This window comes from Lepus europaeus, chromosome 9, assembly GCF_033115175.1.
Source record: "Lepus europaeus isolate LE1 chromosome 9, mLepTim1.pri, whole genome shotgun sequence".
NCBI lineage: Eukaryota > Metazoa > Chordata > Mammalia > Lagomorpha > Leporidae > Lepus > Lepus europaeus.
Window position 1 is genome coordinate 46212273 of NC_084835.1, and position 23463 is coordinate 46235735.

A 23463-nucleotide genomic window follows, 5' to 3' on the forward strand; every position below is an offset into this window, starting at 1 on the left:
TGGAAAACAAGTCGCCTAAGGTTGTTTTGAAACAAGGTTGGAAATACTTAAAAATAGGGTGGCTTTGGTTTCATGCTGTTTCTTTTGGACTTTCAATGTTTTAAAGGAGAAGTGAAGGTTCTCGGCAGGACGGTTGTGTGTCGGTGGCCAAGTTAGGAAATTGAGTCTGACTTCAATCCTTATAAAAGGAAAGATGAGAGAATAAGTTTGGATTAGTCCAGAGAAATCAGCCAGGCGGGGAGGCCGAGCTACCCACAAGGAAACAGAAATGGAAGAGTCATTTACTCGATTCTGATCTATTACAGCAACTGGTTGACCACACCGCAAGATCCAGGCAGCCCAAGGATGAGGGGAGCTGAACCCAAATCCTGTCACCAGGTAGCCTCATACCCTGGGAGACCCTCGAGGCTCACCTGGATTGAAGGTGAAATGCAGATGGGTCCTTAGAACCCCACGTTAGTGAGTCAGATGGGCCAGGAGTGGAAATCCTGTGTGATCACTGGGGAAGTCACTTCGCCTTTCCATTCCTCTGTTTCTTCTATGAAATGGCTATAAAATGCCAAGGTGAGCAGAGAGAATTCAGACCTGCAAAGCACTGAGCCCAGTGCCTGGACCACACTGGAGCCTTGTTAGGGTAACCTGTGTACTGAACCTCATCATTTGCTCTCCCTTCACCAATTCCAACCAACACCAATATAGGTCTTTTCTGTCTTGCCCACCCAACTAGCTTATCTCCTTCTTCTGTTTAGGATGTTTGTGTCTAACTTCCCTGCACAGCCCTCTTGGCGCACAGCACAATGATAAACATATTGCAGGTACTCAATCCAGAACTAATGACCAGCAGCAGTGTTTACTGTGGGGGACACACCAGAAGCAGGTTACAAGCCTTGATATACAGTGTAGACACACTTAATTTATATGGATCAATTACATGTAGCTGGCAAACAGAGGGATGGACTTTACCCGGTGCAGGGGGGTCCCGCCTGCCACGGCACTCAGAGGACATGTGACTGAGATGAGGTGAGCTGCGAGACACAAGCCTGCCTTGTGGAAGTCACTCAGGATCCCACGTTGATGCAGGCTCCACTTTAGCTTGAGTTTCGTGGTGGCCAATGCCGGGTGGGAATGTGCCCTTGGATGGAACTAGAGTCTTTGCACAACTGGTCAATTCAAGAGGAGGTCGTACTGGATTAGGGTGGGGCCTAAATCCAATGACTGGTGTCTTCATAAGAGAGGGGAGGAGGGGTTCAGATACGAAGACACCGGGGGGAGGGGGGGACACACACAGAGAACATGTGAGCGTGGAGGCAGGGATTGAATGGATCCACCTGTCAGTCATGGAACACGAGGTTTGCTGGCAACCATCAGAACCTGGAAGGGGCAGGAAAGGATTCTTCCCTGTGGTCTTCACACCTGTTCTCCCCAGAACCATCAGAGAAGAAACTCCTGCTGTTTTGGAGCTGGCACTGTGGCACAGTGGGTTAAAGCCCTGGCCTGAAGCACCTGCATCCCATATGGGGGCTGGTTCTGGTCCCAGCTGCTCCTCTTCTGATCCAGCTCTCTGCTGTGGCCTGGGATAGCAGTGGCGGATGATCCAAGTGCTTGGACCCCTGCACCCACGTGGAAGACCTGGAAGAAGCTCCTGGCTCCTGGCTTCAGATGGGCACAGCTCTGGCCGTTGCGGCCATCTGGGGAGTGAACCAGCAGATAGAAGACCTCTCTCTGTCTCTGCCTCTCTCTGTAACTCTTTCAAATAAACAAAATAAATCTTAAAAAAGAAAAAACCTCCTGCTGTTTCAAGCCACCCAGCTGTGGTCATTTCCTATGGCAGCTGCTGGAAGCTACTACAGGTGGGGAGAGCTAGAAAACTGTATGCTGCTGGGTACTGTCTGTGCCTGGAGTTGATGCCTAGCTCTGTTGCTCGCGCGTTAGTGACCCGCACAAGTCACACGGTGATCTGTCTTCAAAGAGAGAGACGACGCAAGACCCAGCTCACTCTGGTTTCTGAAGAGAACCAGAAATCTGGTGAGCAACACAATAGCCTACAGGAAAGGGGACATTCATGGCTTGAGCTCCTTAATGCGCATAATGAATTCTGATGATATTGGTAATTATTCCTGTAAATGATGATGTTGCATTATTTCCTCGTATTTTTTTTTTCTAGTTCAGTACTCCTTGCATAGACTGGAATTATACAAAAGCTCAGAAAGTAAATTAGAAGCTGCTCTTTTCTGTTAGATGAGTGCTAACCCATCACAGATTCATCATCTGTTCAGCAGGTACTGACAGCATCTACCCCATGCCAGATTCTATGTGAAGCACTGGAGGTACAGTGATGGGCCAGACAGATAGGAACCGAGCGCTGAGGGAGCTTATGGTCCACAAATCAAATAATTGTGCGACTCCAGTTCTAGGAGACAAATTGAGAGTTCTTTGGGAGAGCGAATGAGGAAATCTTGTTATTCCTGGCAGAAGAAATCACCTGTGCTGGAGGCTGGAAACAGCCGATGGGACCCCAGACATGCGAGACAAGGGAGGTGGCCGGGGCCCACTGCGGGGCCTTATACAAGGCATGCCAATGATTTTGGTCTTTATCATGGTTGGGGAAGAGGAAGAATGGGGCAAGCATGCCACGAGTCGCTTTTACCAAGGAGACCCTCCCCGTAGCGTGATTGACCACATCCAGATCCACACCTCTTCTGCTGAAGCTCCTCCATCCTGCCAGGGATGACCTTGGAGTCATCCTTGACCCAGCCCTGTCTCCCACACCAGAGGCCCATCTGTCTGGAAAGCTTGTTCACTTTGCCCTCCAAATATATCTAGAAATATATTTTAATATGTTTGCTAAAATATGTTAATATGAGGGTACTCCACAAAGTTCATGGGAAAATGGAATGAAAAGATGAGCTTCTTCAGGCACAAAATTGTTTTGAAGTCCTTGCCTAGTTTTTAAAATGGAGTGTGTTGTAATCAAGCATCTCTGATCACCTCGGCCTCTGTTATGACCGCCTGTCTTGTCCTGAGCCCCTGTCATGTCCAGCCTGGACCACCACTACTGTCATTGCCTCCTGACTGGCCACCCAAGTTCACCCTTGCCCTCTTTGTCTTGTCATCAACCCAGCTGCCACGGCCTGAGCTTTCAAAATACCAATCAGAGCCTTTGCTCAAACCCCTGTGGTGGTTTCCCCTCCCCTCCCCTAACCTCCCTACCTGCTCTGCTCCAGCCACACTGGCCTCCTGGAAGTTTCTAGAACACCCAGACATGCTGCCACCTTGTGAAGTTGGGTCTGGAAGTTTTCCTTGTCAGGACTGCTCCTCCTCCTAATAGACTGCCCATGGCTGTTCCTTTCTGTGCTTTAAGTGTTTGCTCAAGTCCCACCTGCCCACGGATGCTCATCCTGACCACTCCAATTACACTGGCAGTGGCTGAGCACTGTTGCTTCTTCCTGTAGCACTAAGGCCTCCTAGCACATTCTATTACTCTAGTATGTTATATATTCTATTACTCTAGTATGTTATATATTCTATTACTCTAGTATGTTATATTTATTGTTTACTGCCTTGCTGTACCATCCCATGCATACCCCAGAAGATCAAGGATTTATAAAAAATTTGGTCTATTCACTGATGGATCTCCACTACCTAGAAGAGAACCTGGCACACAGCAGTCACGTGGGGAAGTGAAGTAAAAGCTAAGTTTATTTTGGTGTACAGTACTTTTGAAATCCATGCCCATGAGTGGTCTTCAAAAAGTTCATGGAAAAAACATATATTATGAAAAAGCTGCGTACAGATTTCAAAGTTTTTGCATCAAATACATTTAACTTTGATTTGCATTTTCCACGAACTTCTCAGAGTACTCTTGTGTTTGTTGGGCAACGAGCTACATACGTGGAGAACGCATTGGAGAGTGACCCAGCACAGGCCTAAGCTGCTACTGGCAGGTGGGAGCCACCGGCAGTAGAGAGGGGGTCTATTGGTGTCAGCCAATGTTGGCAGTAGAGAGGGGTGCAGTGGTTACCATGTCTGTATCCTGTATTGGGGTGCCTGGGTGCAATATCTGGCTCCACTCCTGACTCCAACATCCTGCTGGTGCACTCTTTGTGAGGCAGAAGTGATGGCCCACATGATAGGTTTCCACCTTCTAGGCGGGAGAACTAGATTGAATTTCCTGCTTTGGCCCTGGCCCCAGCCTACCTTGGCTCAACAGGTGCTATAGTGGCCATTTGGGGAGTGAACTGGCAGATGGGAGCTCGCTCTCTCTCTCTCTCTCTCTTTGTTTCTCCACCAATCAAAATCCACCAATAAAAAGAAGAAATAACAAATGAGAGTTTGCTATTGGTTAAGAAGAAGGAAGTGTCAGGATGTCCGAGCACACTGGAAATCAGCTGGGTGTGGGGAAAGGCTCAGGCAGACCTGGGGCGCAGAGAAGGGGCTGTGCTACAGCTGGATTCTGGCCAGCTAGTTTCCTCTTAAAGGTTTCCATTGGCCCGTCTCGTTCAGTGTAGCCAGGAGGGTAAAAACAGAGACCAGGGCTGGGCAGGCTGTGACCCAGCAGCTCTTTCTGTAGCTAAGTTCCGCTGGGATGCTGCTCCATGTGTTTTTAAGTATGGTCTGTGGCGGCTCTCACGTGACAGCGGCAGAGCTGTGTCTGCAAGACGGCAGGGCATGCAAAGCTGAAACGCTGCACACACCATCCGGCCCTCTGCAGAAGGTTTGCCGACTCCTGCTTTAGATACCAAAGAGCAGCCCGCAGTTCTCTCGTCACCCCCTCCCCTGCCTGGATCTGCTGTGGGCTGAACTCGTGGGGCTACCAGTGTCATGCCCTCGCTTCCTGAGCCTCGGGATTTTGCCCAGCAGATGTGTCCCTTGCATGTTCGCCTTGCTATGTGTCTTTCATTTCAAGAGCCTGGCACATAGTAGGTGCTTCATAAACACCTGTTGCTGGAGTTTGGGAAGGAAAAGCAATCACTGTGTATTCATTCTGGCACATGGAACCAGAAGCCTGAAACATTATCTCAAGCCTTTAGACAAAGAGACCGTGTATTACTTTTATGCGAAGCTCTAGTTTTAAAAGTGATTCCAGCCTGCTTGAGGACTGACTTTTTATATGTCTTTTTCTTATGACATCTAATTATGATAGTAATAATAGGTGGGCCTAGTAATTTCATAGCTGGGTCCCATTTATCTTTGTGTAAATGATTTTTTTTTCCATTTAGATGGGTTCAGAAAAAGTAAAATGGATATTCTCCTTGTTTTTTTCACCTTTTATACTTTATCACTGTACTATTACATGGTGGCTTTTCTTGTTCACAAACCCATAATATCAGTCTGAAATATCTTTTTAAAATAATAACCGTGCTTTACATGTGCCATAAGAAAAATGAATTCTTTTATAATTCTAAATAAGGCATCTATTTTAATCTTTTTCAGTGCTGATTTCTCTTTATTTTAAAAAATAAATCACCAAGATTCAGTCTGAAAGCCAATTGTCTATGAAGACACTAAAAAGTATTTGGTCTATTCAAGTGATAATGTACAATACTGTTTATCTATTTTTAAACAGTTGAAATATTAATCAGGAGAAAGAGTTGTTTTTGCTTAAAAAAACAATGAGTGTACAATGCATTTGAAATAACACGAAGGGTCAGGACGAACATTTGGTTCTGAGAGATTTAGGATTTATTCATTGTAATGCTGCATGTATTTCATATTCATTTTCAGCACTGAACAGTGGCCTTAAGGCGAAAGCTTATGTGTCATGTACTACGCTAAAAGGAAGAGATTGTTATGCAAATTCATAACAAATCTGTATTTGGTAACTTTCCAGCAAGTCTCAAATAGAAAGAATTTTCTTAAGGTTAAAAACCAGGGCCAGGTAATTACTTTTTATTATTTTAGGTCAATACTGATTAACTGTGTCACACAAAAAAATTTCATTGAACAGTTTGTTTTTCTCCCCTCAGTTTGAATTATGTTTATTTTTGTAGCCGGGGAAAGGATTCGGAAGATAACGCAAAATATCTGGCGAGTTTTTATAGGCACACACCAATAACCACACCTCCGTTTCTGTTGCTGCTGTCTCTATGCTTTCTGAGAGATTAGCACTCACTAAATCTCAGGGCGTCGTATGTAACACCCCCAGGCACTCTCTGAGTTAGCTGCTGTCACTACCCCATTTTACAGGTAAAGGAAGTGAGATGCGGCGGGATGCACTACGTTATACTGAACCGTGACTTCTACCTTGGTTTCTGCACAGCTTGGTCTGATGCTAAAACTTCCCAATGACCGTTTCTCCTCTAGTATGGATGCCTTGCTTAAATGCTGCCATAAGACATTTAGGCAGCTGCTAACCAGAAGCAGGAACTAATAACTGTGGTTTGAACTATACTCAAATGCATCTTAAAACCTCTGTCTTTCTCAACAACTCAGAGATCCACATGGAAAAGCAGAGTGGCAGAGAACAGGTACAGCTCTGTATGTGCAGGTGATGTCTGTGCAGGGGGTTCCCCCCACCGCAGACTTCCTGCGGGGCCCCTCTGCTTTTGCGTGTAAAGGAAGTAGGCGTCAGTGCTCCTGCTCAGAGTGCCAAGGAGGGACTTGCTGCCTTGGTTCTCTTCAGGGGAGTGGACTGCCCAGGGCCTCCTGCTTTCTTTCTCGGGCAGCGGGGTGAGCCTAACAATACAGGCCAAGGACCCCAGCACCACATCTGCCAGGGAATATTTCTTTTCAGGAAAATATTGGATTTTATGATCAAATGATTTTGGCAACTTCTTATGGAGTCACAACTCGTCCTGACACATCCCAGGCCCTGAGAAGTCCTGTAAGAAACCAGCCCAATGTGCTGCAACCCAACACCTCCAAGGTATCTGATTGCAGGGCACTTCTGTCCAGTGTCAGAAATGAAATACAGGCACATGTAAATCCTGTCTCCTAACTGCAGCCAAGACTTAAAAACAACAGCAGCAGCAAAACTCCACTAGACTCGGAGTGGCGCAGAGGGTTAACGCCCTGGCCTGAAGCGCTGGCATCCCATATGGGCCCCGGTTCTAGTCCCGGCTGCTCCACTTCTGATCCAGCTCAAGTCCTTGGGCCCCTGCACCCACGTGGGAGACCCGGAAGAAGCTCCTGGCTCCTGGCTTCGGATTGGCGCAGTTCCGGCCATTGTGGCTGTCTAGGGGGTGAACCAGTGGATGGAAGAACTCTCTCTCTCTCTCTCTCTGCCTCTCCTCTCTCTGTGTAACTCTGACTTTCAAATAAATACATAAATCTTAAAAAAAAACTCCACTAGATTCACAATAAATGTCTTAGATGAGCTCATCAACCAAAGATGAAGGGGCTTCATCCAGTTCATGGAAAATGCATATTATTAAAAAACTGTGTCTGGATCTCAATTTTTTTTTTTTTGTAGTGAACTAGACTTATCTTTAAATTCATTATTCCATGAGCATTTTGGAGATCTTTGTATAAAGATGTTCTAATCATCTAGTTCCTCTAACTTGTTTTTTGAATGAGGAAACTCAGAAGCTGAAAGGGTCAATCTCACAGGAACGAGGACTCAAAGCTGGGCCTGGTCCGTGGGTCTCTCATTTCCACATGCCAGTTTCTTCCACTATACAGGCACCTTATTGAGGTATGGGTACCCACCTGCAAAACAGGTCATGACCATCAAGTTGCAGTGTTTGAGCATCCTGGATTTCTCTCCACTGACTCTGCTTCCCACACTCTTCTGCAGGTTTCTCATGGCTAAGTGTATACCCAGCACTTAGGAACCTTTGGTCTGTGAATTTGCATAAAGGTTAAAGTAGGTTTGGGAAGGAGGGGGCTGGAAGCTTGTGGTGGGACAGACTCTCACTCTGGGAATCCTAGGAAGCAAATTAATTAAGTTGCTCCCCTAGTTTGTTGAGTTCCAGCTGATAGATGCAGTTCCTGGTATTGAAAGCACTGCCATGCTCCAGCCAATGGTCCGCAGTAATTGTGTTTTGTTACCTTATTCCAGCAGTCTCTTGTTTTCTTTCGTGTGTGTTTGTTTAATAGAGCCTCACTGTAACAGCTGGAGACAGAGGAGGACAGGTTGGGGTGAGTTCACCAGGATGCTTAGAGCGCAGCCAGGCTCCTGTGGAGTGGGTGGGGCTCCGGAACCCAGCCTTGACCTTGGAGCTCACAGTCTCCCTTAAGGGCGGAAGGAAGCCCCGCATCCTAAGGCAGCATGAACTGATTGCAGTTTGAGCCACTTGCAAGCCAAGTACTGCCCGTCTAATTGGTCAGTTGATCTCTTGCACATCCACTGTGTGGAACCCGGAAGGCTTCAGGCTTGTTTTATTTTCAGTGGAACATCCAAGTTTTGAAAAGAGTCATATCCAGTCAAACCTTTCCTGTTTCCCCCTCTTTTCTGGCTCTTTTCTGAAGGTGGGAGAGGAAGAACTGGAACAGGAGAGCACAGGCCATCAGATTCATCAGAGACCAACTGGGTCCCTGCGGTGTGCCTGCAGCAAGTGCTGTGGCAGTCACCACAGACGCGACCAGATGGTTCTCCTTACGGCAATGCTCTCCCAGTACTATGTTCAAAGTCCCAACCTGATTTGCTAAACCGATCGTTCAGCTCATTAAGTCTACACCTCTCGAAAAAGCAGCTGTGGTTCTTGGTGACTGTTGGTTATTGAAAGTTTGCCCCAATTATTATAAGCCATGATATCACATGAGTTCTGGAAGTATAAAATGCTACTGCATTCTTTATATTTTGAATGTTATTGCTTGTTTCCCTCAAATCTTATGATAAGTTTATTAAACATTTAAGCGTATTTTGGGCCCAGCAATGGGATGTCAGAAGTTGAGGCTGCCCTCAGCTTCTCCCCTTTTCTCCTACCAGGGACAGAGCAGATGTAATACGTACTAGGATGTACATTTAGGCAGAAGGGCATTTGGGTTTGGCTTTTGGGGTCCGCTTGTCAATACTTTTTTTTAAAAGATTTATTTATTTGTTTGAAAGGCAGAGTTACAAAGAGGCAGAGGCAGAAACAAAGAGAGAGAGGTCTTCCATCTGCTGGTTCACTCCCATGGCCTCAATGGCCAGAGCTGGGCTGATTCAAAGCCAGGAGCCAGGAGCTTCTTTCAGATCTCCTGTGCAGGTGCTGGGGCCCGAAGACTTGGGCCAACTTTTACTGCTTTCCCAGGCCATAGCAGAGATCTGGATTGGAAGTGGAGCAGCTGGGACTTGAACTGGTGCCCATATGGGATGCCAGCACTGTAGGTGGCGGCTTTACCTGCTATGCCCCAGCACCAGCCCCCTGAATATCTTCACATGGATTTATATTCATAGAGTGCTAAATACTCTGGAGTCTGACTTGGTGGAGTCCAGTCCCAGCTGTGCCTATCTAGCCTTGGGAAAGACATTTAATTTCTCAGAACCTCAGTTCTCTGAGCAATAAAATGCAGCTAGTGATAACACCTGCAGGGGTACAGCAGGTTGACCGACAGGATGCCAGCACCCTGTATCAGAGTGCTGGTTTGAGTCCCAGCTGCTCCACTGCTGAGCCAGCTTCCTGCTAATACACCCGGGAAGGTGGTGCATGATGGTGATGACTGCCCAAGTGCTCGGAACCCTGCCACTCATGTGGGAGCCCAGATAGAGTTCCTAGCTGCTGCTGCTGCTGTTGTGGCCATTAGGGGAGTGAATCAGTGGATGGAAGCTCACTCACTCTCCCCTCGCCTCTCTCTCTCTCTCTCTGTCACTGTGTCTTTCAAACAAATGAAACAAAATAAATATTAAAAACAGAACACCTGCAGTATGGGATAGTCACAAGGATTGACGCAGCAGTGGGACTTCGTAACAGGTTTGCTACCATCAAAAGAAAGTGGTATGGTGCCACTGTCATTGTCACGGCTGGCGGTGTACTCAGGCTGGGTAGGAGGCTATTGTGGGAGGAAGGTTGGGGAGAGGTTCCCGGGGACCCTTGGTATTATTTTTGCAATGTTGTGTGGATCTAAAATTATTTCAAAATAAAGAGTTAAGGGAAAAAATAAATAAAGGAAGTGAAAGGCACATCTGGGGGATACAACTCACTATCAGGCCTGGGGGTCCCAGCTGTAGGGATGGGTAGGGCCTGCCTTGGCGCCTGGTCTTGGGGAAAGGCAGACTCAGGTCCTAGGACCACTGCCATCCTTGTGCCTGTGCCCCCTGCGCCCTTTGATCCTGGACTTTGGAAGGCCTTGCCAGTGAGGTCCCAGCGCTGGTCCTGAGGGAGGGTTTTCCTTGTAAACCTGCAGGCTGACCTTCTGCCCTCCTCACCCCTACCGAGGAGCCGGGCCCCTGACAAGTGCTCTGCTCCCCTCTGGAAGTGCGGACAGCTCCAGCTCTGAGCAGGCTGGGCTGCCGGAGCCCCTGGACGACTGCTCCTGGATCCAGGGGGAGGCTGTCTGGTGGGGCTTCCCGGGAGACAGCCCGGAAGCCCTGTACAGAAGCACGCCCCACAGGGAGGGCGCAGCGCTCTGCTGGTGCTGGTTTTAGTTACTGTCCAGCGTGGCACAGAGCAGTCCAGTGGAACTTTCCACAGTGATGGAAATTCTTCATAGGCATGCAGTCCAAGACAGTGAGACCAGCCGCACGTAGCAGGGGAGCCTTGAAATGCAGCTAGTGCCAGTGAGGAAGGAAATTTTAAGTTTAATTTAATTTTAATTAAAATTCCCACATATGGCTAATGTTTACTGTATTGTACCATCCAGGTGTAAATGAAATTATTTCTACACTACTAACATAAGGCTGAAAAACAGCCTGAACAGCAGGAGAAAAAAAAAAAGAAAAGAAAAAAACATTCCACAATAGTGTGAATGGTCTGCTTTTTATGAACGATATTTTGGCCAGAAAAATGTATTAACCAGTCCCGATAAAAATGATAATAGAAAATATTAAAAGAAACACCAGCAGATGCCAACTATTGGGCTACTACATGTTTAATATGTATTATGTTTTTAAAAAGATTTATTTGAAAGGTAGAGTGACAGAGAGAGAGAGAGAGAAGAGAGAGGGAGAGATCTCCTGGTTCACTCCCCAGTTGCAGAACTGGGCCAGGCTGAAGCCAGGAGACAGAAACTCCATCCCGGTCTTCCATGTGGGTGGCAGGGACCCAAGTCCTTGAACTATCATCTGCTGCCCTCCTAGGCGCATTAGCAGGGAGCTGGATCAGATGTGAAATAGCTGGGATGCAAACCGGGACTCTAATAAGGGATCCAAGTGTCATAAGCAGTGACTTAACCTGCTGTGCCACAACACTCCCCCCCCCCCCCCCCGTGCCTTCTATAATCCTCCTGACATCCCTAAACAATGTTTGTTGCAGCAACATGGGGGAGTTACGGAGAACTTGCCATGTGTCAGGCTTGATGTGGAGTTTTCACATACTTTGCTAGCTTCTTTCTCAGAACCTCATGAGAGAAGCACTGATTGGAGGCAGAGAAAGACACCTTCCATCTGCTGGTTCACTCTCCAGATGGCCACAACGGCCCCGGGTTGGGCCAGGCTAAAGTCAGGAGCCAGAGCTTCTTCCAGGTCTCCCAAATGGGAGCAGGGGCCCAAGCACTTGGCCATCCTCCACTGCTTTCCCAGGCACATTAACAGGGAGCTGGATGGGAAGTAGAGCTGCCAGGACTCGAACCAGCACCCATAAGGGATGCTGGCACAGCAGGTGGCAGCTTTACCTGCTATGCCACAGTGCCAGCCCCTAGAAGATTTTTAACTGATCCTAAATAATGGTGCACATTTCTGGGGTGCAGTGTGATCCTCTGACATATGTTTACCTTGTATAATGATCAAATCAGGGTAAAGGATAATTAGCATTTTTCACCTCAAACATTTACCCTGTTTTTTATTCAGTATTGGGAACATTCAAAATCTTCTCATGTAGCCATGTTTGGCATAACTGTAAGTTATTGTAGACTATAGTCACCCCACTATGTATAGAACAGTAAACCACATTCCTTCTCCCCAGCCAAGCTGTGTTATCCGTGGCCCATCCTCTTCCTGTATCCCCTAGTGCCACCGTCTTAACCTCAGAACAAGTAGACTATAACCCGGGCAGGCCTGGTGGTGCAGGTCTTTAAGCTGCCACTTGGGAGGCTCGCATCCTTTTCAAAGTGCCGGTCTCAGTCCCAGCGACTCTGCTGCCAATCCAGCTTCCTGTTAATGCATCCTGGAGAACGGCAGGTGGTGGCCCAAGTGCTTGGGCCTGTGCATTTATATGGAAGAACCGGATGGAGTTTCTGGCTCGTGGCTTCCGTCTGGCCCAGCCCTGGCTGTTGTGGGCATTTAGGGGAGTGAATCAGAAATGGAAAATCTCTGTCTCTTTCTCTTTCAAGTAGATGAAAACAAATAAGTAAACATTAAAAAAGAGAGAGAAATATATAACCTATGCATAAAAGTGTAAGCTGTATATGTACATTGAAAGAAAAACAATAAAATAAGAGACCATGTGGCCAATCCCCAGCTTCAGCAGGTGAGCACTGCCCGGGTTTCAGAAGCCCAGATGCTCCACTCCCCATAGACACACCTCCCCCACCCAGACCTAAGGACTTTCTTGATTTCTTTTTTGTGTGTGCATTTATGTTAACTATTTCTGAACTTGTTTTCCATAGTGTTGCCAACTATGTATAGATCCCTAAAAATGCACGGACTCTTCTTTATTCCAATACACATATGTGCTCTAGAGGCCCGGAGGGCCTGGGGTAGGTGCAGGCTGGGCCTCCGGCGTGGGCTGTGTTGGGTTGGTCTTCTCTGTCGGGGCCTGCCCGAGAGGTAGACCTACCACTCCAGACTGACACCCTACCCCCCTCCTCACTGATCAGAAGGGTGTCTCTGACTCCTGCCACTCTTCCCCCGAAGAGTTGCAGCAGAAGTCCCAGGACTGAGGCTCCGTGGAGCTCTCTGGCTGGGGATTCATCTTTGGAAGCAGTCACCACGGCCACAGAGGTGGAGTAGGCTGATCAGGCGGGCTTCTGACACACAGCTGCCTGGTGCTGCCATACGAGGGTGCCCCACCCAGATCACCTGATCTCAGTTCTCCCAAGGAAAGTGAAGGTGCTGTTCACAAAGGGAGGGGGTGGAAGCTGTGCAAGCGCAGGCCGCAGCTGGGTGCCGGGTTAGTCTGCACACACCTGTCAGCCACCACGGAGCCCTATATATACTCCCGAGATTCTGGGAGCAACGTAACTGCCTGTGTTAGTGCGTGTTCAGTTATTACAACAGAATATCTGAGACTGGATAGCTTAGAAAGAGGTTCATTTCGGCTCAAGGGGCTGAGCAGTCCTGGAAGGTGGCATTGGCCCCTCCTGGCTTCTCCCGAGGACCTCATGCTGCTTGAACTCATGGCAAGCAGGAGCAAGGGGAAGAGACGGACACGAGGGGCAGCCTCGAGTGATCAGAAACCACTCTTGTGGTCACTAATCCATCCCACCAGAGGCCACCTATACTCACTTTTTAAAGGCCCCATCTCCCAGCCCCACCACGATGGCCAACCCAATTTCAACAGGAGGGAGTGGGCATTTAGCCCAGCAGATTAGAAGCTGGTTAAGAGGCCGGTGCCGCGGCTCACTAGGCTAATCCTCTGCCTGTGGTGCTGGTACCCCGGGTTCTAGTCCCGGTCGGGGCGCCGGATTCTGTCCCGGTTGCCCCTCTTCCAGGCCAGCTCTCTGCTATGGCCCGGGAAGGCAGTGGAGGATGGCCCAAGTGCTTGGGCCCTGCACCCGTATGGGACACCAGGCTCCTGGCTTTGGATCGTAGCTGCCATTTGTGGGGTGAACCAACGGAAGGAAGACCTTTCTGTCTCTCTCTGTCTCACTGTCTAACTCTGCCTGTCAAAAAAAAAAAAAAAAAAAAAAAAAAGAAGCAGTTGGTTAAGATACCCATGTCTCACTTGGGTTTGATGTCCAATTCTGGCTCCTGGCTCCAGCTTCCTGCCAATGTAAGAATTGGGTTCCTGCCACCCATGTGGTGAATCAAATTCCAAACTCTCAGCTTTGGACTAGCCCAGCCCTAGCTGTCATAGTCACAGGCATTTGGAAAGTGAACCAGGGCATGGGAATTTTTTCTGTCACTCTCTTCCTCTGCTTTACAAATAAACAAACAACAACATGCATTTCAGAGGAGACAAGCCACACTCAAACCATAGCACTGTCCACATGAGAGACTTCACAACCTTTCTGGAAAACAGTTGATGTCTTAACCACAGACTATCGTATTGCACAAGGAAATGTTACTGAGGGTTTTATCTTTGGGTTTTCATTCTTATACACCACACTCTCTGACTCTAAATATGTACTTTATATATTTAAATTGGATAGCTACATATCTAACTTCCTGCTTGATGACTGCATACACTCTCCAGAGACCAGAATTAGGTAAAAGAAAAAGAAATTAGTGGGTGCCATTCCAGAGCTGTGTGGTACAGGGATGAGCAGAAAAAAAGCCAGAAGCAAACAGAAAGCAACCCATGATTACTCATAATAGAGATAACCACAAACAATGAGACTTTATGGGGCTCAAATGATGAAATATTTATAGATCAGTTCATTTGGTTTGCCACTGCAAACTAGTTTTCGTTTCCTGTGGTTCTCTCTCTGCTTCTGTGAGAAGCCATGGAAACAACTCCCCCTCTTCCCTTTTCTGTGCAAAGGGGCTCACCTCTGCATTTGCCTGTGCCTGGCACATCGTTTGACAGTGGTCCAGGCAGCTGGAAATGAATGCAAAGGACCTGATAATGAATGCCTACAGGAGATAACAATATAAAAACCTGACCTTGAGGGGCCTGCGCTGTGGGGTCCTAGGCTAAGTTTTTGCCTGCAGCTGCAGGCACCCCATAGGTACACCAGTTCAAATCCTGGCTGCTCTACTACTTCTTCTTCTTTTTTTTAAAAAAAGATTTATTTATTTATTTGAAAGTCAGAGTTACACAGAGGGAAAAGGAGAGGGAGAGAGAGAGAGGTGTCTTCCACCTGCTGGTTCACTCCCTAAGTGGCCGCAACTGCCGGAGCTGCGCCAATCCAAAGCCAAGAGCCAGGAGCTTCTTCCGGGTCTCCCACGTGGGTACAGGTGCCCAAGTCTTTGGGCCATCTTCCACTGCTTTCCCAGGCCATAACAGAGAGCTGGATTGGAAGTGGAGCAGCCAGGACTTGAACCGTTGCCCATATGGAATGCCGGCACTGCAGGTGGTGGCTTTACCCACTATGCCACAATGCAGGCCCCTGCTCTACTTCTGATACAGCTTCCTGATGGTGGCCTTGGGACCCTGCACCCATGTGGGAGACCCTGAAGAAACTCCTGGCTCCCGGCTTCAGATGGGCCCAACTCCAAGCACTGAGGACATTTGGGGAGTGAACCAGTGGCTGAAAGATCTCTCTCTCTGTCTGTAACTCTGCCTCTCAAATAAACCCATAAATTTTTTTTGTTTTTTAAATCCTGATTTTTGAGTCAACAAGTACTTTGCAGAAGTTTAAAAATATATAAATTATATTTTTAAAATCATAAAATAGTTATATTCTTCAACAGGGAAAACATAGAATTCCCCTTGCTTTAGACCTATTTTCCCAAATGTGCATGTAAATCACATTTTTTAAAATGTAAAACATCATTTAAGGTCCAGGGTAATTAATTCAGATATTTTGCAGTGAGTCATGGAACAATTTAGATTAAATTTTAATTTAAATTAATTAAAAATGTGTTCTCTTGAGAGGGAGACAGAGAGTTCTTATCCACTGATTCACTACCCAAAACCTAAAACAGGTGGGCTGGGCCTGGCTGCACCCAGGAACTGGGAACTCGATCCAGCCCTCCTACATGGGCAGCAGGCCCTCAGTTACTTGAGCCATTACCCTGGGAAGCAGTGGTAAATAGGAGTCAAACCCAGGCACTCTGATATGGGATGCAAGCGCCTTAACCAGCATCTTAACCGTTTGGTCCAATGCCTGCCCCAAGAAGAATTTAACTTTGAAAAAACAAACTTCTAAGCTGTCTTGCATAAGTTCTCCATTTACAGATGTGGAAACTCCATGGCCATATGGTGAGAAATGACTTACTTATGGTGCACGTACACCGAGCTGGATCTGTGTTTTGTGTTAATATTGTTTTTTATAATTGCAGATTACATATTTTCAATGTTTACTTGATGGAAGGTAGACCTTTGGGACCAAAAGAAGATTTTTTTTTTTCAGATTTCTTGTAGTTTGGATGTTATTAGTCATTAATTATAAAGTTTGTGGATAATAGAGATAAAACTTGTTTGCCTTAGTTATTCAACACAAGATATCTTTAAAAAAAGAACTGAACTACAAATGCAGGAAGAATAAAGCTGGCTGTCAGTGTCATGTCAGTTTTTTAAAAGTTATTTTTTTATTTTGATTTATAAATAAAATTATGTATAATTATCAAGTACAACACATTGCTTTGAAATGTATCTGTATATATTACGGACTGGCCGAATTAAGCTAATAAACATGCGTTATCTCACATACTTTTTTTGTGGTGCAAACACTTAAAATCTACTCTGCAAAATATATTATGTATAGTTATTTACTATAGTCTCCACATTGTAAAACAGAGCTCTGAACTTATTCTTCCTAACTGAAATTCTATATTCTTTAAACATCTCCCCATTAAAAAAGTATTGGTTTAAATAGCTTTTTTTTAAAAAAATATGTAGTTATTTAACAGGCAGAGAGAAGGGGCAGAGAGAGAAAGAAAAGGGGACAGCCAGACAGAAGGGAGACAGATGGACGGAGCTCCCATCTGTGGCTCCTGCTCTGCATGCCAACAGTAGAAGCTGGGCCAGGCTGAAGCCAGGAGCTGGGAACTCAATCCAGGTCTCCCGTGTGAGTAGCAGGAACCCAGCTGCTTGCCAGAGTCAGAGGAGAGCTGGGACTTGAACCCAGGTGCTCCAATGAAGGCTGCAGGTGCCTTGATTGCTGGGTAAGTGCTTACCCCTTAAATAGCTTTTTCAAAGAAAAAAGTCACAGATTAAGCCAGTGGTTTGCAACTGGGGTGATATTGTTCCTTGGGGACATTTGGCAACGTCTAGGGACATTTTTGTTTGCCACACTTGGGGGGAGGTGTGATTAGCCTCTAATGGGAGGGGTCCGGGAAATTACTAAACTTCCTACGTTGCACAAGAGAGCACCACGGCAAAGGATTAACCAGTCTTAAATGTCAGTAGTGGCAAGGTTGGGAAAGCCTACTTTAAATAAACCCAACTTTCGGCAGGCGAAGACTCCCACAAAGATAATAAACCACGTCCTGTTGCTTACTCTGCTGAGCGCTCCAAGTCTCTTCAAAGAAGGTAGTTTGAGGAGCCACCCTGGGGGGGCCAAGGCTGTGGCATAGAAGGTTAAGCCTGTGCCTGCAGTGCCAGCATCCCTTATGGCACAGTTTTGAGTCCAGGCTGCTCCACGTCTGATCCAGCTCCCTGCTGGTGCCCCTGGAAAAGCAGTGGAGGATGAACCCCTGCATCCACATGGGGGCCAGGAGGAAGCTCCTGGTTCCTGGCCTCCCCCTGGCCCAGCCCCAGCTGTTGTGGCTGAGGCAATTTGGGGAGTGAACCAGCAGCTTGAAGATTCTCTCTGTATCTCTGCCTTTCAAATAAATAAATCTTAGGAGAGAGAGACAGACAGAGACAGAGACAGAGAGAGCGAGAGACTCCCACCTGCGTTTGCACACACCCTCTGCTTCTAATTCCTGGGAAATGGAAGGAGTGCTCTCCTCTCTAAAGCCACCCCTTCCTCCAAGGGAGCTGCTCAAGTTCAGCTCTAAGTGCAAGGACCATGGAGTCCATCAACCTCCAGGAGCTGTTTTGCTCACATGAGAGCAGCTGGAGGTAGCCGTCCAGAGCTGGCTGGCTCCACGCTGGCCTGGCGATGCCACCAGAGACAGCGGCTTCTTGTACATGCTTAGTACCTTGGTCCCCATGCATGCCCCTCATGGTGAGACGATGGCTGCTCCATCACAAGCACTGTGTCCGTGTCTAGTTCAGGGGTGAGGATGGGCCCAGGGTGCCTGCAGGTTGAAAACATCTGGCAACTACGCCGAGAAGGTTCTCACCTTCTCACTTCCGTCTGAAAGCTGCACTTTGCTCATTTCCTATGCGGCGTTCGTTGCACCGGGTAATGGCAAGTGTGCTGGTTAATTTTAGGTGTCAACTAGACTGGGCTGAAGGGTGCCCAGATAGCTGAGAAACGTTATTTCTGAGGGTGACTGAGGGTGTTTCCGGGAGAGAAAGAAGACACACCCTCACCCGAGTGGGGTGGGCATCCTACACAGGTAGAGGAAGGAAGAGTGTGCTCTCGGCTTGAGCTGGGACAGCAACTTCTCCTGCCCTTGGACGTCAGTGTCCTGGCCCTCAGAGCTTCAGGCTCGGACTGGGACTTACACCATTAGCTGCCCTGAGTCTCAGGGCATTGGATTCGGACTGGAGCTAACCACTGGCTTTCTGGGCTTCATGGTACTCAGCCTGTACGATTACCTGAGCCGATCTCTCATTCTACACAAGCATTCTGCAGAGAGCGCATGGAAAGTGAATTAAGAGGTTTATTTTGGTGCTAGCAATCTGAGGGACCAGCACTGTGGTTAAGCAAATTAAGCTGCTGCCTGCAATGCTGGCAACCCTTAGGGGTGCCAGTTTGTGTCCCCGTTGCTCCATTTCTGACCCAGCTCCCTGCTAATGGCCTAGGAAAGCAGTGGAAGATGGCCTAAGTGCTTGGGCCCCAGCCACCCATATGGGAGACCTGGGTGAAGTCCCTGGCTCCTGGTTTCAGCCTGGCCCAGCCCTGTCTATCGTGGCCATGTGGGGAATGAACCTGCAGATGGAAGATCTCTCTGTCTCTGTATCTATCTCTGTGTGTGTATCTGTGTGTGTGTGTCTCCCTCTTTCTCTGTAACTCTTTCAAATAATTTTTCTAAAAAGTGTGAAATCCATGACACACATTTCATGACCTTTTTGAAGACCTCCCCATTTGCATGGATTTATTTTCTTTGCTCCAAAATAAACGTATGTTTTAGCTTCACTCTCTCGTGGGCATTTGAAGTCCACTTGTCTCTCTCTGGTTCTCTCTGGAGAGCCCTGACCAGGGCACCACACTGCTGCACTTTCCTGCTTCTGACGTCTCCCCTCCCCATGATCATCATCTTTTTTTTTTTTTTTTTGACAGGCAGAGTGGACAGTGAGAGAGAGAGAGAGACAGAGAGAAAGGTCTTCCTTTGCCATTGGTTCACCCTCCAATGGCCACGGCCGGCGTGCTGCAGCCGGTGCACCGCGCTGATCCGAAGGCAGGAGCCAGGTGCTTCTCCTGGTCTCCCATGGGGTGCAGGGCCCAAGCACTTGGGCCATCCTCCACTGCACTCCCGGGCCATAGCAGAGAGCTGGCCTGGAAGAGGGACAACCGGGACAGAATCTGGCACCCCAACTGGGACTAGAACCCGGTGTGCCGGCGCTGCAAGGTGGAGGATTAGCCTATTGAGCTGTGGCGCTGGCTGATCATCATCTTTGCTTCTGCCCACCAGATGCCCTCATAGCCCCTTTAGCATTTCTGTGCTCCTTTAACTTGGCTGCCTGTACTTTTGCTGCCAGCAGCGGGACCTGGGCCAGGACGGCTCCCGGCCCCCTGGAGGGGCTTCAGTCTGACAGCCAGGGCTGCCTGTGCATTTTCATCCCCTTGGGGTAGCAGCCACTGCCCAGCCAACACAGAAGGGTGGAAGCATGGCTCCCTTACTGCAAGTCAGGAAGATTCTGAGATGCAGTTTCAACCCTTGGGCTCCCTACAGGGTCGGCTGAGCCTGATGCTATGCTGAGAGGACCACCTGGCTTCAGTCTCCCTCTTGCTTTGTTGCCTCCCCCGGAGCTTCACAAGCCTTCCTGGTGTCTCCTTGGAAGGCTGCCTTAATCAATCATTTTCCCAGGGGTCTTTGTCTCAGAGTTTGCTTCTGGAGAACTGACCATGCCTATTCACTCAGTGCATAGCATTCTGCCTGGCAAATAGTAGGCACCTGAAAATGTCTTCAAGATTGGTGAGGAGTATATAAAACCAATCTCAGCTAATTGAACAGTGGTACTACAAAGACACGTTTGACTCTGGTCAAGTTCATATGATTCTGTAGCTGTTAGTAACTCATTCCTCATGTAGGTTTGGTACTACAGAGTGGAACTCAAACTCAGAATAACCTGGGCAAGGTTGTATATAAATCTTTACTTAGATTTGAGGTCACAGATTATTATAATGGAATATGACATTTAACTTTTAAAAATTAATTTGTTATCATTTTATTTGGGAAGCAGAGACAAATGTAAAAATATGCATCATTTTTCAATTAATACAAGCTCCTATCAGAAGCCTGGACATCTCACCCTACTACATACCACAAAGCTTTCTCTTTGGAAAGTAGGCTAGACATACTGGCATCCTAGAAGCAAAGCAAGAGGTCGAGTTCACTTACGTTACTATGCATACTAGCTGGAGGGCTGGGAAGAAGGGTTAATGCACACAGGGAGCCTATGTCTCCCATGCAACTCTCTCCCAAGTCCCAGTGCTCAGGGAGCTGCCCCACCATGCACTGGCTGTGTGACTGTCCCCCAACTTGCTCTCTGTCCTTCCCCATCCTAGATGCTCTCAAGCAGTCATTATCACAGGTCCTGGTGCAATGCCTCCTCCAGGAGACCAAGAGCCCGCCCCCAAAGCAGGAACTTGAAAGAAAGGAGGCTGTGATTGGCTGAAGACTGTGACTGCGGTTTCAGATGAAATCTTCGGTCACATATCATCTTTTTGGAGCCAAGTGAGCCTTTTCCAATCATAACCCACTCTTGGCTTTATAGTTTGCCTCTTCAAGTTCAAATCTCAGCTCTGCCACATTCAAGATCTGTAACCTAGAATAGCCCCTCCCCCACCCCCAGACCCTTCAGCCTCAGTTCCTTGTGTATGGAATGTAGTTTCCCTGAGGACAAGGGGGTCTTGGTCTTTTCTGGGCATTGTTGTATCTGCAGCAATGAGACAGTGCCTGAAATGCGTGAGGTGCTTACCAAGTATTTTCTGATGCAGTGAATGAGGGTGTCTGGGAAGGGTGAGGAAAGGACTCAGCATAGTGTATAGCACAAGGCAATCACTCAGTAGATACTAGCTGTAAGTATATGAATATATAATGTTATTTTTTACATCTGGTAACATGGTTTCTAACCACAGCGCAATGTATTGAAATTCATCCTCTTGATTAACAGAGCCATCTCCATATTTTCCAACAGCAATTGGACATGTGGTGAGCACTTCTAGTTGTTCAACAGCCACCATTCACCCCCATTTTCTTCCTAATAGAACTCAGATTCTGATCAAGCATTCACTGTTCTGTGTATCCCATGACTTAGGAGAATGTGACTCAAGCTGGGCTCCAGGAGTGGATCCTGAACTGCCTAAACCAATCAGCTCAAGCCTTTCCCCCTACTCCCAAGATTCTGGTTGATCACGTAGCTAAGGGAGGTTCAATCAAAATGAAAGAAAGATTTACATTCCACACATGGGGGTATGGCTTTTCCCTTTTTCAGCAGGTGCTTGAGAACAGAGAAGCATGCAGGTCTAGTTGCAACCAGCAGTGATCATAGAATCACGAGAAACCCAGAAAGCCATCATGAGAAACACAGCAGAGACATGGACAGAGCCAAGTGTTCGAAGGCATCTTTTGAGCTACTGAATGTTCTACTCCTTCCATTTATGTAAGACAGTATTTTTCACTGTTGTTTATGGCATTGAGGACGGGCCTGTCTGTGCCTTGCAGCCAGAAACATCCTTCCGGGTGGACTAGGAAGTTGGTTAGGAGGCAATACTAGAAGTGCCCTCCTCCAGTGGTAACCATGATAGTGTTAATGCTGACTCTTGCCCACTTCTTGAACAGTGTGCCAAGCCCTTGACCGGATAGTGTTACTTCCTTACTCTTAATAATCCCATAAGGTGGAGACTATTATTTACTTCATTTTTCGAATGAGAAAACGTATGCTTAGGTATTTGTCAAGGACACACTCACAGACTCCAAAAATGCTCGGTGGAAGAGCTGGGATTTAAATATAGGGAGTCTAATTTTGGAGCCATCCTTATACCTAGCTATTAAACCTAATCGTTAGACTAGACTTAATACCATTTAATGCTATGAAGATTCATAATGAGAAAAAAGAAGAATGTAATATACTTCCTTTTTAAAAATGAGAGGATATTGTACAAAGTTTTATGAAAAAAACTATGCATGAATTTTTAAATTTTGGCGCCAAAATTAACTTCTCTTTCAATTCTATTTCCCATTAACTGCTTGAAGTACCCTTATAGATGGAAGCATTCATAGGAAACAACTGAATGCTAGCAAAATTTCTTGGATGGGGTGCCCTTTTTCATGGAATTTGTTCCCTTTTCAAAACATGTATTCGGGGGCTGGTGCTGTGGCCTGCAATGCCAGCATCCCATATGGGTGCCAGTTGAAGTCCCAGTTGCTCCACTTCTGATCCAGTTCTCTGCTATGGCCTCGCAAAGCAGTGGAGGATGGCCCAAGTCCTTGGGCCCTGCACTCACGTGGGAGACCCAGAAGAAGCTCCTGGCTCCTGGCTTCGGATTGGCACAGCTCTGGCAGTTGTGGCCAGTTGGGGAGTGAACCAACAGATGGAAGACCTCTTTCTCTGACTCTTTTTCTCTCTGTGTGTAACTCTGACTTTCAAATAAATTTTAAAAAAAAGAGAAAACATGTATTCACTCAATCCAATTATCCATCAAATAATATTTATTGGGCCCTTCAGTGCCAGCTGACCCAGGTACTAGAGGAACACCCCTGAGTAACCCCTGCCTGGGGATGGGAAACACCATGGCACCTGCCCTGGGATAAGTAAGCACTTCACAGAGCACAGCACAGTGTGTGCCCACGGAGCAACCAAACACAGCACCTGAGCCAGCTTGGTGCAACAGTCGGGTGAAAGGACCCTTCCCAGGTGAGCCCCAGGACGTTCCCACAACAGAGGTGAGACGTTTGTCCAAAGGCCTGAGAAGGACAGCGAACGTAGCATGTCTGTGGATCTAACGGTGGTCCCTAGGAAAGGGTTCAGCTGCATGGGGTTAGCGGGGCAGGCAGTGGGCAAGAAGTTCCAGCTTCTTCTAAACCATGGTCTCTGGAAACTGGTGCCCGAGACAAAAGAATCAAAGTGTGGGAGCTTAATTTGGGAGGAGTAGGTACAGGGATAAAAAGTTAAGTTCAAAAGGACGATGAAGCCGAGAAAGCAGCAAAACTTCCAAGGAAACTGGAAGACAGCGCTCTGGTGGCCACAGCGTTACAAAAGCTGAAGGGAGGCCTGGCAGTCACCCCCGCAGCAAACCTGCACGGGACGTGAGACCTTTCTGCAAAGCTGTTAGGGAAATCCGCTCTTGTAGGTGTCTGGGAAAGTCGAGAGAAGGGGCATCCATTTGTCCAGCTTCCTT